Source organism: Trichosurus vulpecula, chromosome 5, assembly GCF_011100635.1.
Source record: "Trichosurus vulpecula isolate mTriVul1 chromosome 5, mTriVul1.pri, whole genome shotgun sequence".
Classification (NCBI taxonomy): domain Eukaryota; kingdom Metazoa; phylum Chordata; class Mammalia; order Diprotodontia; family Phalangeridae; genus Trichosurus; species Trichosurus vulpecula.
Window position 1 is genome coordinate 245,469,411 of NC_050577.1, and position 17,268 is coordinate 245,486,678.

Genomic DNA, 17,268 nt, shown 5'->3' on the forward strand with positions numbered 1-17,268 from the left:
TGGTGCCACATTCCTTTTGGGTCTTGACTTCCAAACCAATCATAGTGTCTTACACAATAAGTGAATAGTAAATGCCCCTCACCTGGCTGCTGAATGGAGTCAAAAACTCAATTAATACTGTGTGGTATTGTAGAAAGAAAATTGATTGAGGAGTAATAGAACAACTGTATCAAAGATATTGAAAACCCTTTCATGGCCATCTACACAAATATAGTCCTAACAAAGAGTTTCTGTTGCTTGAAGATCTCCACTGAGAAGTAATCCACCAGCTCCTGAGGTAGTCTATTCCACTCTTAGATAGCTCTAATAATAATGGTTATTATTGTTCCTTTCCTCTGAACATCAAGGCCAAATCTGCTTATCTGTTGTTACCCCTCATTGCTATTAGTACCAGAAGAGCCCAGAGAATTATGTCTTAGTTTTTTTTTTTTTTTTTTCTGATACTGCTTTGTAACCTCCATGACACTGTACAAACCATTTAACTTCTTTGGGCCTCATCTTTAAAAAAAAAGTACCATAGTATTTTATTTAGAGATCAGCTAATCAACCCCATTTATTTTATAGAGAAGGACATTGAGGTGTATTAAGATTAAATGGCTTGAGCATGGTCAAAAACATTAGAAGGTCCTTTCCATTTTAAAATATTCTCTAATGTGTAACATAATAAGTTGACACGTATCAACCCATATTTTTCGTGTCATATATTAAAGCCAAAATGGAGAAAGCCAAGATGGAGAAACACAGAAAATTTAGAAGGACCTGAAAATGATGTCAGCACTCAGAGAAATAAATTCATTAATACATGATACAATATGTAGGTGGCTAAAGACATGTATACACATATGTACATACATATATACAGACATCCAAAAGTCATCTAATTACGCTTTTTATCCTATTATTAGATTGGTAGATGAGGTAAATTCCATAGGTGTAAACTGTCTGCAATCCAACACTGCAAATTACAAAGCCTCTCATGAGTCTAATCTTGCGGGCAAGGTAGAGAGAAATGAACTGAATAACGGCACAGATAAATGGATACAGAGATGTTTCAACAATGCGACTTGTATATACATAGGCATGTATATATATACACATATACAGACATCAGTAGAGCTATGGATAGAGATATGGATAAGCTGATAGGTAGAAGTGATAGACACAAAGTACAGGAAATGATAGATGGATACATATATTTAAAGAGAAATAGATATAGACACAGACAGACATACGAATAGAGATAGAGATAGAGACAGTGACAGAGGCAAAGGCAGAGACAGAGATAGAGATAGATATAGAGATAGAAATTAGATATATATACACACTGCTTCTTGTGCCCATAACCTTTCTTTTAGGAGGTGAGTAACAATCTTCACGCAGATCCCTTGAAGTCATTGTTGGTAACTGTAATGATCACAACATTTTTCAAAGATTTTTATAAGGATTCTTTTATTATATAAATTGTTATTCTATTTCTGCTCACTTCACTCTGTGTTGTTCATTCTAAGCAGAATTCTCTGAAATTATTTCTCATGGTGCAATAATATTCTTTTAAATTCATATTCCTGAACTTCTTCTTTTTTTGGATTATTTATTTATTTAATATTTTTAGTTTTCAGCATTGATTTTCACAAGAGTTTGAATTACAAATTTTCTCCCCATTTCTACTCTCCCCCACTCCAAGATGGCATATATTCTGGTTGGCCCATTCCCCAGTCAGCATTCCCTTCTGTCACTCCATTCCCCCCCATCCCCTTTTCCCTTACTTTCCTTTGGGCAAGATAGATTTCTATGCCCCATTGCCTGTATATCTTATTTCCTAGTTCCATGCAAAAGGTTTGTTTTTGAATATCTGTTTTTTAAAACTTTGAGTTCCAAATTCTCTCCCCTCTTCCCTCCCCACAAACCCTCCCTAAGAAGGCAACAAATTCAACATAGACCACATGTGTATCATTATGTAAAACCCTTCCAAATTACTCATGTTGTGAAAGACTAACTATATTTTGTTCCTTCTTATCCTATCCTCCTTTATTCAGTTTTCTCCCTTCACCCTGTCCCTTTTCAAAAGTGTTTGCTTTTCATTACCTCCTCACCCTATCTGCCCTAACTTCTATCCTCCCCCCATTTATATATCCTTCCTCCTTCTTTCCTGTGGGGTAAGATACCCAACTGAGTGTGTATGTTATTCCCTCTTCAGGTCAAATCCGATGAGAGCAAGATTCACTCATTGCCCCTCACCTAGCCCCTCTTCCCTCCCAACAGAACTGCTTTTTCTTGCCACTTTTATGTGGGATAATTTGCCCCATATATTTTCTTGAAAGATGATATCTAGGCTTTTTTTTATCTTGGCTTTCAGGTAGTCCAATAATTTTTAAATTATCTCTCCTGGATCTATTTTCCAGGTCAGTGGTTTTTCCAATGACATATTTCACATTTTCTTCCATTTTTTCATTCCTTTCGTTCTGTTTTATAATATCTTGATTTCTCATGAAGTCACTAGTTTCCACTTGCTCCAATCTAATTTTTAAGGTAGTATTTTCTTCAGTGGTCTTTTGGGCCTCCTTTTGTATTTGCCTAATTCTGCCTTTCAAGGCATTCTTCTCCTCATTGGCTTTTTGGAGCTCCTTTGCCATTTGAGTTAGTCTATTTTTAAGGTGTTATTTTCTTCAGTATTTTTTGGGTCTCCTTTAGCCAGTCATTGACTTGTTTTTCATGGTTTTCTCGCATCCTTCTCATTTCTCTTCCCAATTTTTCCTCTACTTCTCTAACTTGCTTTTCTAAATCCTTTTTGAGCTCTTCCATGGCCTGAGACCAGTTCATGTTTTTCTTGGAGACTTTTGATGTAGGCTCTTTGACTTTGTTGACTTCTTCTGGCTGTATATTTTGGTCTTCTTTGTCACCAAAGAAAGACTTGAGATTCAGACTCTGAGTCTGAATCTGAGTCCATTTTCACTGCCTGTTCATGTTCCCAGCCAACTACTTGACCCTAGACCTTTTAATGATGGTATGACTGCTTGTAGAGTAGAGAGTACTTTGTCCCAAGCTTGAGGGGCTGCACTGTTGTTTTCAGAGCTATTTCTACACAGCAAGTTCTGCCAGACCAGTGTTCCTCCTCCCCCAGTCTGGTAACTGCCACAGCTCACTGATTCAGGGCCCTAGGGCCTGTTCTGCCTGGCTCCACGTCTGCTTGGTCCAAGTCCCCACTGGGCTCTGCTCTGCTCCCAGCTCCATGCAATAGACTTTACCCCGTGACTGTTCAGGCTGTCCTGGGCTGGAGCCCTGCTTCCCTCTGCTATTTCATGGGTTCTGCAGGTCTAAAATTTGTTCAGAGCCATTTTTATAGGTGTTTGGAGGGACCTGGGGGTGAGCTCATGCAAGTCCCTGCTTTCCAGTCACCATCTTGGCTCCACCCCTCCCCCAATGCCACTATCTTCAGTCCTGAACTTTTTGAGCTATAATTGTAAGACACAATCTTAGCATATCTTAGATTCTAGTCCTTCCTTTCCCTCCCCTTGCCTTGCTTTGTCTCCCTTTCCCTTCCCTTTGTTTGTCTTCCCTTCTTTGCCTTGACTTCCCTTCTTTCCTGTTTAAGACACAGAATTGCTTGCAATGACTCCTTCCACAGTATTACCCTTCCACTTAACCACTCTTTTATCTCTTTACTTTGATATATTTCTGCACAAAACACTTTGTGTAAATTATGTGTGTATGTATATTTTTGTATGTGTTCAACCTTTCTTTATCTGCTTCAAAGAATAAAGTTCCTCTAATGTCCACACATTCACTTCTTTTTCTTAGTATATAGTATCACACATTCCTAATTATGAGAAATAGTAAGCTTCACCTCCTTTCCTACCTTGTATAGAGTAGATGTGGTATTACTTTTACTCCCCTTATTTTTCCTTTCTATAAACTCTCAAAAAATAATCAAGCCACCCACAAGACCTTATTTAATCTTATTAACTTGCTCAAAACTATGTTCTGGATTCTTAAAAAAAAAAGCAAAGAAGATATATTCTCTACTGGCCAGTGAATTTAACCTTGATTTCTCATAATATTACAGATTTCATTATTAGAAATATGGCTTGTAAGCACAGATACACAGAAAGAACAGCATTGATGACTATGATTCAGCATTGGCAGACTAGCCCTAATGCCTTTTGAGGCAAATATCAAATGTGAAAATATATGTAAACAGATTTGCAATTCTGAAAGTGCTCTAATTATGCTTTCTATTATTGTTATTGTTAAGTTGGTAGATGAGGTAAATTCCATGGGTGTAAACGGTCTACAATTTAACACTGAGTATTATAAAGCCTCTCACAAGTCTATTCTTGTGGACAAAATAGAGTTAAATGAACTAAATAACAGCACAGATAAGTAGATACAGGGATCTTTGAACAATGTGACCAAAAGATTGATGGATGGATGTCAACTTGAGGGGAGATTTCTAATGCAGAGCCACGTTCTGTCCCTGACTTTCTTCTTTTCAACTTTTTTTATTAATTATTTAAACAAAAGGATAGATGGTTTGTCTATCAGATTTTCTGATTAGAGGAAACTTGATGATGGAGTCAGTTAATACACTGGATGACAGAATCAGGATCTAAAAAATATTGAAAGGAATTAAAAATCAAATCCACAAACATAAAATTTGGTAGCAATACATGCAAAGTCCTTTAGTAAGGTTCATAATATAAACTTCATATGAGCAGGATTGGGAAGAAGGGAATAGTCAACAGTATATGTGGGTAAACAAACCTCACTTTTTGTATCTCCAGTTAAACTTAATCATCTTCAAATTATATATGTGTATGTATGTGTCTGTGTGTATGTGTGTCTATGTGTGTGTGTGTGTATCCAATGCTTCATTAAAAGAAGCATAATGTTCAGAACGAAGGAAGCAATTGTCCACTGCATCAGTGGTAAAATTATTTCTATAGGATTCTGTTCTATTTTTGGTGACATATTTCCAGGTGGACATTAATAAACTGCCTTGATGAGGCAAACCAGGATGTTGAGAAGTCTGCATGCAATGCCACTCAAGAATAAGGGGAAGCTCCTTTCAGTTATGCTCAGTTTTGATAATGGAAATGTCCACAAATGGAAGAATGTCATGATGGAAGTAATTCAATTTTAAGGGGAGAAAAAGATCAAATTTCCATTCCATTTCATAAAAGTGAATATATTAAAAGAATAAAAGAGGTCATACATTATTAAGAAAAAGTGAAAAGGTACCATGATTGATCTATGTATCAACTTTCTCTTTTCTATAAATTCTTTATAATGAGGACCAGAAAATTTTGCTGATCAGTTGCAGGGAAATAGTGGTCTTTGTTAAGAAATTGCTAGAAGATACTATTCTTTGTTATTATGATAATTTTAAGGACTATTTTTAACATAAATAATTTTAATTTAGGAATTTTACTTTTCATCTGCCTTACTGACCAAGTAGAAAAAAAACTCATTCAGTCCATCATCCAGGCTTTACAAGAAGAGAACTTATCCTAGTTAAACTGAATTGAAGGACTCAAATCCTGCTGATTATTTGCGACACCACAGGAATCTCTTAAGTTCCCTGGTCCTCAATTTCCTCATTTGTAAAAGGACAAATTAGGTATACATTGGCTCTGAGATCCTTTATAATACAAATTGATGATATTATGATTTAGTTACATTATTTTGAATGAGTTGTGCATTTTTTTATTTGCTACAATGTACGGACCTCATTTTTAAAATAACTAAGAAATAATTCTGGGTGGTGGCATTTCTCCTCTTGATACCCAACAAATGTATCTGCTTAAATAGTTGAAATTAGAAGCTGAGTAATAAATTGGATTTAATTATCATACTGAAGGTCTATTACCAGGTTTGAGGGTCATACAATAAGAATCTGAATATTTCTCTGGAGTTTGCACAGACCCAGAACATATTTTCTTTCATGACTCAGCCAAATCAAGTTGGCAGGCTCTTTTCTTTCAAACTGACTAGCTTATTTCCTTTCAGTGATAAATGTCAGTATATAATTAGTAAAAAAGCATGTCAAGCAATAAAAATAATGAGTTTGTGAGCAACTGAAAGTTATTCAGATCAATTAATTTCAGTAAGCAGTAAGTGCCTACTATGTGCTAGGCACTGGGGAAGCCAAAGCCAAAAAAAAAAGACAAAATCTCTAATTTTTAATACATTACATTTTACTGGAGTTTGAATATAAAGACTCTCTTTCAATTTCACTAAATAATTTCTTTCAAAATTTAGGAGACCCCATCTGTTTAGGAAAATTTCTTTCTTCAGAAGTCAATTTCCCATCAAGGAATGTGATGTTCCTCACTGTGAAGGTGATTTTTGTCACTCTCACACTTTCCTCAGAGTTTTTTCTACATGTCTCACAAAGCTAAAATTGTTTAATTAAATTTGTATGCATAGCCAATGAACTAACAAGACAAATACCATGCAATGTATCAGAATTACATTCGTGATTTTTGGAGCGATGAAACTAAGCTTCTTCCCACCGACTTGTATTTTTTAACTTCATGTTGCAATGTTGGTCTATGGCATGATATCAGGATTATGATCTGTTAATTATGAGATGTGAATATAGATTATATCCCAAGTAGGTTTATAGACAATCTTAAATCTTATGTTTAAAACAACCACACTTACCTTTATTCCCCAAAATCCTCTCTCTTTTCTCTTCCTTCGGCTATGTAAGAACTCAACAATGACACCTTCTGAAAAAAGATGGAAAAACTTTCAACTCTTGAGCGGAAGATTTAATTCTTTGTCAGAGTACCCAGAGCAGTACCTATGTTGGTGTCATTGTGAATAAGTCTCTCCTTTCCTCCTCAGCATATTTAATCTTTGTCCCACAGATCACTCTTCACAGGAATACAGGGAGCAGGGGTTAGTGTATAAGGGTTCTAGGGCCCCCACCTCTTTGCATTTAGAGTGGGCCACCATAAATAATTAAGGTGATCAGCCACATATGTGTTGTAATCTGCAATATAGACCTCTTTATCTTTTTTGCTCATTCTCATGCCTCTTCCAACCTTCATTATTACTGTTGAGGGAACTACAATTTTCCCAGTTCACCCAAATTCATAACTTCAATGACATCTTCAATTCTTCATTGTTCTTCACCACCATCCCCCACATACCCAACTATTGCCAAATATTTTCATTTATTGCCTCACAGCATCTCATGTATTGGTGAATTTTTCTATACTCACAAAGGTACTAATCTGAACTAGAATTTTACTATCCCTCTTCTTACATGTGACAATAGATTTCCTTTTGCCAATTTTCTCTTATGTCCAGTCAGTCCTCTACAGATCTTCCAAAATGATATTCCTAAAACTCAAATCTGATAATATCACTTCTCTACTTGATAAATACCAGTGATTCCTAATGATTTTAGGGTCAAATACTTTGTTTTGTTCTTGTTTTGTTTAAGGGTTGGTTCTCTGCTGCTTGTGCTAATTTTGGCCTAACAATTAACACCTAGAAAGCACAGGTGCTCCATCAGCCACCACCACACCATCCATATGTGGAACCATTGTTTACAGCAAATGGAAAAGTTTAGAATGCTGTGGATAAGTTCACTTACCTTGGTAAGGTACTTTCCAAGGATTTACATATTGATAATGAGGTTGACATTGCCAGAGCTAGCTCAGTGTTTGGGAGATCCTGAAGGAAAGCGTGGGAGAGAAGAGGTATTTGGCTGACTACCAAACTGAAGGTCTACAGAGCCATTATGCTGACCTCAATGTTGTATGCCTGTGAAACCTGGACAGTATGCCAGTACCATGCCAGGAAACTGAATCACTTCCATTTGAACTGTCTTAAGAAGATTCTGAAGATCTCCTGCCAGGAAAAGATACCAGACACTAAGGTCCTTTCTCAAACTATACTGCCAAGCATTCAAACTCTACTTCAGAGAGTGTAATTCTGATGGACTGGCCACATCATTTGAGTGTAAAATGTATACTTGACAAAAAAGACTATTTTATGGAGAACTCACATAGGGCAAAGCAGAATTAAAGTAGCTCAGAAGAAATGCAAGATATCCACCCTAAATACTCACATGGCTATTTGTGCCCAAGTTATGGTAGAGCATTCCAAACTCATATTGGTCTGATCAGGTGCAATCAGACTCACTGCAAATTGACTCTACCATAGTGATGTCATTTTGGGCCTCTTCAGGAATGAAGAACAACCAACCAACCAACCAGGATCAAATATCATTTATCTTTATTTTCAGTTCTTTTAGTCATGTCTGACTCCTCATGACTCCATTTGGCATTTTCTTGGCAAAGACACTGGAGTGCTTTGCCATTTCCTTCTCCAGCTCATTTTACAACTGGGTAAATTGAGACAGAAAGGGTTAAGTTACTTGCCTAGGATCAGAGAGTTAGTAATTATATGAAGCTAAATTTTAACTCAGGTCTTCCTGACTCAAGGCCTGCTGGTCTCTCCCCTGGGCCATGTAGCTGACCCCATTTATCTTTATATCATCTTTTAAAATTTATATTTTTATTTATAATGCACATGATCATTAGTAAAATGCATGTGATGGTTAGTATAATGAGTATAGTGATTAGTATACTGTATATGATTATTAATATAGCATATGGCTTTATTTAAGTAAATACTTACATAGGGGCTACATATTCATTTTTTTTAATTGATAGTCATAAACAATCAAAAAAGTTTACATAATGTTGTAACTATCTTTCTTTCTTTTGGCTGAACTATGAAAAAGGTCATCTCCATTTTATTCAGTTTTATTACTACCTTTTTCGCTTATCAATATCCTCTCCCTGTCATGAGGACTATCTAGAATCTTTCTTGGCAACAAAGAAAACAAACCAAGAGAGAAACCATGCCTGGCAGTGAATTACACATTCCACATCATTTGTCTACTATCTTTCTTTTTCTAAGTAGGAAATGCTTTTCACTGTCTGTTTTCTAGAATCAAGATTGCCCATTCCATTTTGAACCTGAGTTCAGGTATCTTCAACTAAGTAAACACTCATTTTACACAACAGAATATTATTTTTCCTTCTCTTTATTTGTTGTCAAGGTAAGCGAGTAAATCCAATGCATCTTTACATCTTTTATTCAAATCCTCAAAGATGGGTATTTTATTCTTCTGTTTCTAAAATTCATCCTTCATTATGACCAAATTCTACCCTTTCTTTCACATATTTTTGCTCACTTCATACCACCATTCAAATGGTATTTCTATCTGAATAAAAAACTTTCTTGAACTTTTTGATACTACAATGGCTGGCATTTTATTTTTCTGACTAATGTCTTCTAAAGAGCATGGAACTTTTGTTCTATGTTTGACATAGACTATCTATAGTTCAGCATTGTGAATGTTTATGATGCAAAATAACAGTAAGAATAACCCTCAGATTTAACATATACATTATTAAATGTGCTAATCATTGCCTGATTTTTATTTTTTTTAATTAAAAATGAATGCAGATTATTACACATAAGAACATGTATAATTCTGGCATTTGCACATCTAAGTAAATAACAGAGAGAAAGTAGATTCCTTTTACATTCATGATATGGATAAGAAGAAGTAATACAGAGTCAAAGACAAGTCAATGCTTTGAAATAGGTTGCTTTTTTGAGGCTGACATTTTAATAATACTTCTTTAGAGTTGCATTGTCCCCATTTTGAATGTAATTCCCAGACAGTAGAGATTATTATCCTAATTAGAGCTGTTAAAGCTAAGAAGGGGGAAAATGTGTGAGCAAGCTTTTTCTTTCATTTCTACTAAAAATGCTCTCCAAACTCAGGAAGATAAGTCAACAAAAATGCTCATGCCAAAGAAAAATTTAGTTCACTTGTAGATAGTATGGGTCCTATATTCATCCTGGATGATACAAGTCCATAAAACAACTCCCTTTCAATCTCTATTCTTTCTTTTTTCCAGGACATTTCCATTTTTAAGTCCAGTTCTTTAAAATTGAGTGTCTGGCCTAGGTTTTATCTTTCTCAATAAATATAAATCTTTGAAGCAGATAAAGAGAAGAGATAATGCTATTGATGATTAATTTATTTATCCATTTATTTATTTGTTTGTTTGTTTATTTATTTATTTAAATGCACCTAAGATTTTGTTTATGTAAGGAACTCCCAGGGAGGAAATTGTGTCTACTAATGCAGGTCTGCAACTGTTGTGAAATCTATTGTCTTAGAAAGTTGTCTGTGGTATTTTGAGGTTGTGCTAAAGAATAGGTGCATATGTACGTATATGTATGTGATACTTACTTCTGAGGTTACTATGCCACATTACCTCTATAATTAATAATAACACTGAAATTTGAGAGGTGTAACAAAGGTGCTTATTTTATGTTCAAAATACAACAAGGCTACTATAAAAATAACTTATTTTGTAAGGGTCTTTTTTCACTTCAAATACCAGTGAGCTGATGGATAAAACATTATTGATGACACACTGCCTACTTCTCAGCTCCCTTTTTTGTGTTGTCTTCCACCATTAGAATGTAAACACCTTAAGAGTATGGACTGTCTTTCCTTCTGCTTGTATTTGTATTCTCAGCATTTAGCACAGCACCTAGCAAGTAGGAGGTAGTTAATAAATGCTTGTAAATTTGATGTGACTTTTTATTATAATGTATGTAGTATCTCTGAAACATTACAGCCACCTCAAAATTCTTCATGTAAATCAACATTAGCTAAGATGAACCTACTTCTATTTTCTTTTAACTCATTCATTAACTTTCCTTTCTTTGTGACTAGAAGGATTGCCAACAGGGTAGGACCCAAATCATTAAGCATTTATTAAATATTTATTGTGTGTAAGGTGTTGAAATAAGTGCTGAGCTTAAAAAAAATACAACCAAAAATAATTTTTGAGGTACTTAAAAACCCAACACTTAATGCCTTAAGAAAATAACAGGAGAATACTACAGGACACAAGCTCAGCCCAGATATTCCCTCCAGTAGTATTCAGTACACAACCCTAATGAAAAGTTTGAAGTCAGTAGTCTGGAAGATGGAGGAAATAAAAGAATCTTAACATTAAAAGCTATTGAAATGGAAGCTTAAGACAGAAACACTGACAAGGAGAATGACTGCAAAGTATCTACAACAGAGCTTAGACACAAATACAAATGGAACTCCTGGAAGAAATGAAGCAAGAGTTATTTACAATTGTTAAATATATTTTAATAAATAAAATGAGTGATAAAAAAATTTAAATGATATTATGGAAAAGGTAGAAAACCTTATCCAAACAATAAACTCTCCGAAAATTAGAAGAGGCAAATAGAAGACAATTACTCCATGAGAAAAGAAATGTAAAAAGAAAGTAAAATGACTAGAAAAATGGAAGAAAATGTAAGCTACCTCATAATAGAAATGACCAGTTGGGAAAAAGATTGAAATGATATAATTGAAAAACCACTGAGCTACCTGAAAGCCATGACCATAATAATAATAATAACAACAAAAACAGCAATCTAGATATTATATTATAAGATTCATACATTCTGAGGAAGGTTTTTGGAGGTGGAGCCAAGATGGTAGAGTAAAGGCAGACCTGAACTCTCCCCCTAATTTCTTGAAAGACCTTTATTAATGACTCTAAACAAATTCCAAAGTGACAGAACCCATAAAAAGACAAAGTGAAACAATTTTGCAGCCCAAGACAACTTAGAAGGTTGACAGGAAAGGTTTGTTAAACCAGGGTGAGAGAGGAGTGCAATGCAGTTCAGGCTATGCCAGCTGAGACCAAGCCCCAGCAAACCAGGAGCGGTTCTCAGGGCAACTGAATCAGTGGTAGAAGTGGCACTTTCCAGACCTCTCAGCCCACAGATAGTAAGAGGATTGGACAATTGGTTAGAAGGAGATTTACAGTGGTCCCTTTGCTGGCACCAGGTGCAGGATTCCTTCGCATTGCCTACACTTAGATCTGGGTTACAATCCTGTGTCTCAGTACCAATGCAGGGAGAAGCACTAGCACAACAGCTCTTGTGGCCACAGGGGAGCAGGGATCCAGGTCACAGTTCCAGGGTTGAAAGGAGTGCTTAGAGTCACTCTCAAAACAGTGCACAGTACAGGAGGATAGTAAATGCACCTCTCCCTAGATCATATCACCTTGGAAGAGTCAAAAACTTTCAGGTCGACAGAATTACCTCTGGAAACTGCTGCAAATAAAACTTGAAGCTTGGCACAGTATCCCTCTATTTTGGAAGAGGAGACACACATTATCAGAGAGTTAAAAGTCAAGGAACAGGCTGGAAAATAAGCAAACAACAGAAAAAAACTTCTGACCACATGCGGTTATTATGGTGATAAGGAAGATCAAAATACACACTCAGAAGATAATAAAGTCAAAGCTCCTACATCCAAAGCCTCCAAGAAAAAAAATATGAACTGGTCTCATAGAAGAGTTCAAAAAGGATTTTGAAAATCAAGTAAGAGAAATAGAAGAAAAATTTGGAAGATAAATGAGTGATGCAAGAAAATCACAAAAATCAAGACAACAGCTTTGTAAGGAGACACAAAAAGAATCCTGAAAAAAAAATAATACCTTGAGAAAGTGATTTGGCCAAAGGGTAAAAGAGATTCAAAAAGCCAATGAGGAGAAAAATGCCTTAAAAAGCAGAATTGGCAAAATAGAAAAAGGGTACAGAAATTCACTGAAGAAAAAAAAACTCCTTAAAAAGTAGAATTGTCTGAGTGGAAAAGGAGGTACAAAAGCTCATTGAAGAAAATGGTTCCTTAAAAAATAGAATTTAGAAAATGAAAGTATAAACACACCTATATGCACATGTGCATATACATACACATATATATGCACATATACATACACATATACACATATATTTGCATACAACATACACATACATATATATGCATATGTGTGTTTATATACATATGCCTCTACCCATACCTATACAGAAATGTATGTGTGCATGTATATGTATATATATGTGCATAAATGTGTATATATGTATGTATATGCATATACATGTATGCATGTATATATAATGTATATACGTAAATATGTGTACACATATAGAAATAGGGCACAGAGAAAACGAGAGGTGGGGGGGGGTCAGTTGTAGGGGTGGCATACAATATAATCCTATGGGGGAAGATCTTTAACTTTCATGAAACAGAAAACATCCAAGATCCCTGATATAAAGAGCAGCTCTGGGTAACAGCTTTGAAGTGCAAATATAGAAGTCAAGATAAAAATGAAAAAAGGTCCAAATGAGCAAGCAATATGGATACATTTTTTGTATTCTCATATGAGGATGACATGCATGTTCCCCTTGGAACTTTATAATCATTATGGATGAATGAGAAAGGGTGTGGTGGTGGAGCCAAGATGGCAGAGTAGAAGCAAGGACCTGCTTGAGGTCTCCCCCTAAACCCCTCAATGTACCTGTAAAAAATTACTCTAAAGAAATTCTAGAGTAGCAGAAGTCACAAAATGAAAGAGTGAACCAGATTTCTAGCCCAAGATAATCTGGAAGTCCAACAGGAAGAGTTTATGACCCCCAACTCAGAGAGGAGTGAAGCTGCACCAGCACAGAAGGGGCTGGTGCAGACCTCAGGGCACTGAATCACTGGCAGCTGCTGGAATTTCAAGACTTCTCAACCCACAAATACCAAAGACAGCTTTGAAGGTCAGTGGAAAAGGTCTCTCACCTGGGTGAGAGAGGAGCTACTTCTGGAGCTCTCGGCCTACAGATGGTGGGGCAATTGAGCTACTGATCTAGGTCACAGTCCTGTGTGGTAGTCGTGGGGCAAGGAGGAGCTCTGGCATGGCAGAGCTTGTGGCAGCTGTGGAGAGGGAATCTTCCTCACAGTTCCAAGGCAGAAAAGAGTGCTTGTGGTCACCCACAGAACAATGCACAGGCCAGGGGAGGAATAAACACCATTTCTATGATGGTACCACGTTGGAAGAACTGAAAATTTGCAGATCCCAATAAATATCTCTGAAAACAGCTGCACAAAACCTCTGAAACTTGGTGCAATACACCCTCCATGTAACAAAGAGCTCAAAAGTCAAGTAACTGGGTGGGAAAATGAGCAAATAGGGGAAAGAAGAATAAGACTATAGAAGATTACTTTCATGGTGAAAAGGTATTTTCTCATGTCCTTGGTGACGATGAAGATCAGAGCATACAAGCAGAGGTAGACAACAAAGTCAAAGCTCCTACATCCAAAGCCTTGAAAAAAAATTGGAAATTGTCTCAGGCATGGAAGAGCTCAAAAAGTATTTGGAAAATCAAGTAAGAGAAGTAGGGGAAAAATGGAAAGAGAAATGAGTGATGCGAGAAATTCATGTCAACAGCTTGTTAAGGGAGTCCCAAAAAATGCTGAAGAAAATAGCACATTTAAAATAGACTAACCCAAATGGCAAAAGAGCTTCAAAAAGCCAATGAGGAGAAGAATGCCTTAAAAAGCAGAATCAGCCAAAATGGAAAAAGAGGTCCAAAAGCTTACTGAATAAAATAATTCCTTAAAAAAATTGAATGGAGCAAATGGAATATAATGACTTTATGAGAAATCAAGAAATTATAAAACAAAACCTGAAGAATGAAAAAAAGTAAAGACAATGTGAAATATCTCATTGGAAAAACCTCTGACTTTTAAAATAGACCCAGGAGAGATAATTTAACATTATTGCATTAGCTGAAAATGATGATCAAAAAAAAAAGAACCTAGACATATCTTTCAAGAAATTATCAAGGAAAACTGCCCTGATATGCTACAACCAGAAGGTAAAATAGTCATTGAAATAATGCACTGATCACCTCCTGAAAGAGATCCCAAAAGGAAAACTCCTAGGAATATTGTAGCCAAATTCCAGAGTTCCCAGGTCAAGGGGAAAATATAGCAAGCAGCCAAAAATGAAGCACTTCAAGTATTGTGGAAACACAATGAGGATAACACATTATTTAGCACCTTCAAGCATTAAGAGATCAGAGGGGCTTGGAATATGTTATTCTGGAGGTCAAAGAAGTTAAGATTAAAACCGAGAATCACCTACCCAGCAAAACTTAGTTTTCTCGGCTTTATTTATTAGCTCAGTAGTTTTCTTAATTTCAGTTTCTTTAATCTCTCCTTTGATTTTCTGAATTTCTAATGTGGTTTTTGATTGGGATTTTACTTTGTTCCTTTTCTAGCTATCTTTAGTTGCATGACCAATTCATCAGTCTCCTCTTTCTCTGTTTTGTTCATATAAGCATTTAGATCTATAAAATTTCCCCTAAGATCTGCTTTGGCTGCATCCCATAAATTTTGGTATATTGTCTCATTTTTGTCATTCTCTTTGATGAAATTATTGATTGATTCTATGATTTGTTGTCTGACCCACTCATTCTTTAGAATTAGATTATTTAGTTTCCAATTAATTTGTAGTTTATCATTACATAACCCTTTATCACATGTGATTTTTATTGCCTCATAATCTGAAAAGGATATATTCAATATTTCTGCCTTCCTCATTGGATTGTGAGGGTTTTTATGCCCTAATACAAGGTCAATTTTTATGTAGGTGCCATGCATCAGTTAGAAAATGATACCTTTTTCTGTGGAATATATACATTGCCTTCTATCCCCATTCAGTTTTGTCCAGAAGTGTATCATATCTAACTTTTCTAAAATTCTATTCCCCTACTTAACTTCTTTCTTGTTTATTTTGTGGTTAGATTTATCCAGGTTTTTTTTTGGGGGGGGGTGAGGTCCTATTTGAGGTGTTCTTGGCAAAGATACTGGAATGGTTTACCAGGTCCTTCTTTAGCTCATTTTACAGATGAGGAAGTTGAGGTAAACAGTGTTAAGTGATTTACACTGGGTCACTTAGCTAATAAGTGGCTGAGGCCAGATATGAACTCTGAAAGATGACTTTTCCTTATTACAGATCGACTACTCTATCCACTACACTACTTAGCTATCTCAACTCACAGCTATCTAGTTTTCTATATGTCATCTCTGCCATTAGACCATATACTCATTGAGGATTTGTTGTTCAGTTGTTTCAGTTATGTCAGACTCTTTGTGACACTATTTTGTGTTTTCTTGCCAAAGATAATGGAGTGGATTTCTATTTCCTCCTCTAGTGGTTCCATTTTGTCAGGCAATAAGAGGTTAAGTGACTTGCCCAGAATCACACATAGCTGGGAAATGTCTGAGGCTGAATTTGAACTCAGGACTTGTGAATCCAGGCCCATTGCTCTATGTCCTGAGCCACGAGGTCTCTCTCTCTCTTGAAAGATAGGACTGTTTTTATTTTGTGTAGATACCACTTAGCACAGTGCTTGATAAATAGTAAACTATTAATAAATGTTATTAAGTGATTGATTAAACTCTTTTAAAATTTCTTCCTCTGGATTTTCCTCCTACCCTTATTTGTAGCTTATGTATCCAATAATCTTATATTGTCCCTTCCCGTTTCAAAGCAAAAGTGACCTGAAAACCAAATATTAAGGTATTAATTATTTATTGTTTCCTTTCCAAAGATTATCTGCATTTTAAAAGAGAACACAACAGGAAAGAGTAGTGTTTAATGTTTAAGGGCTTTGAGTTCATTCTGCCACAAGAGGATTGATCAAGAAGCAGGGGGTAGTGGTGGAAAACTGGAGTCACAGTGGTGAGGGCACAGTCTCTGGGACCCCCCTTGAATCTGGAATGCAGTCTCTGGGAGCCCCCTTGAACTATCCTTGAATCTTCCAACTAGATCTGGCCTTCCCCTAAGGCCACAAGCCTCACATTATCATTAGGCCCAAATCTCTACCTAAACCTTGCCCTCTATTATTACTATAGATATGCATGCCTTCAGTTACTTCCCAACCTTGGTACTATTGATATCCATGCCTTCAGCTACTTCCAACCCTTAATTCCATTCTCTTGGCTCCTGGACTCTGTCCTCACCTGGTCTTCCTTAGACTCCTCCTCAAGACCCTCCCTAAACCCCTCCTCTAGTCACCCCAGGCCACCCCTCAATCCCTCCTACATTCTTTGTGTATATAATCTCCATCTCGCCTCCATGAAGGGGCTCAGGTTCAATCTAGCTCAGCTCAGATTCAATCTAATTCAGTAGGTTGAATCTGGCCTGCTTGTGGAAACAGGTGTCACAAAGGGTGGGATTTCTTAAGACAGCCCATTATGGTGAATCCCTAATAAACTTTGTCTTTTCCCTTGGCTGAAAAGGCTTGAGTCGAATTCTTTTGGCAGGACCTGGCGTGTAGGTATTTTGGGGTCAT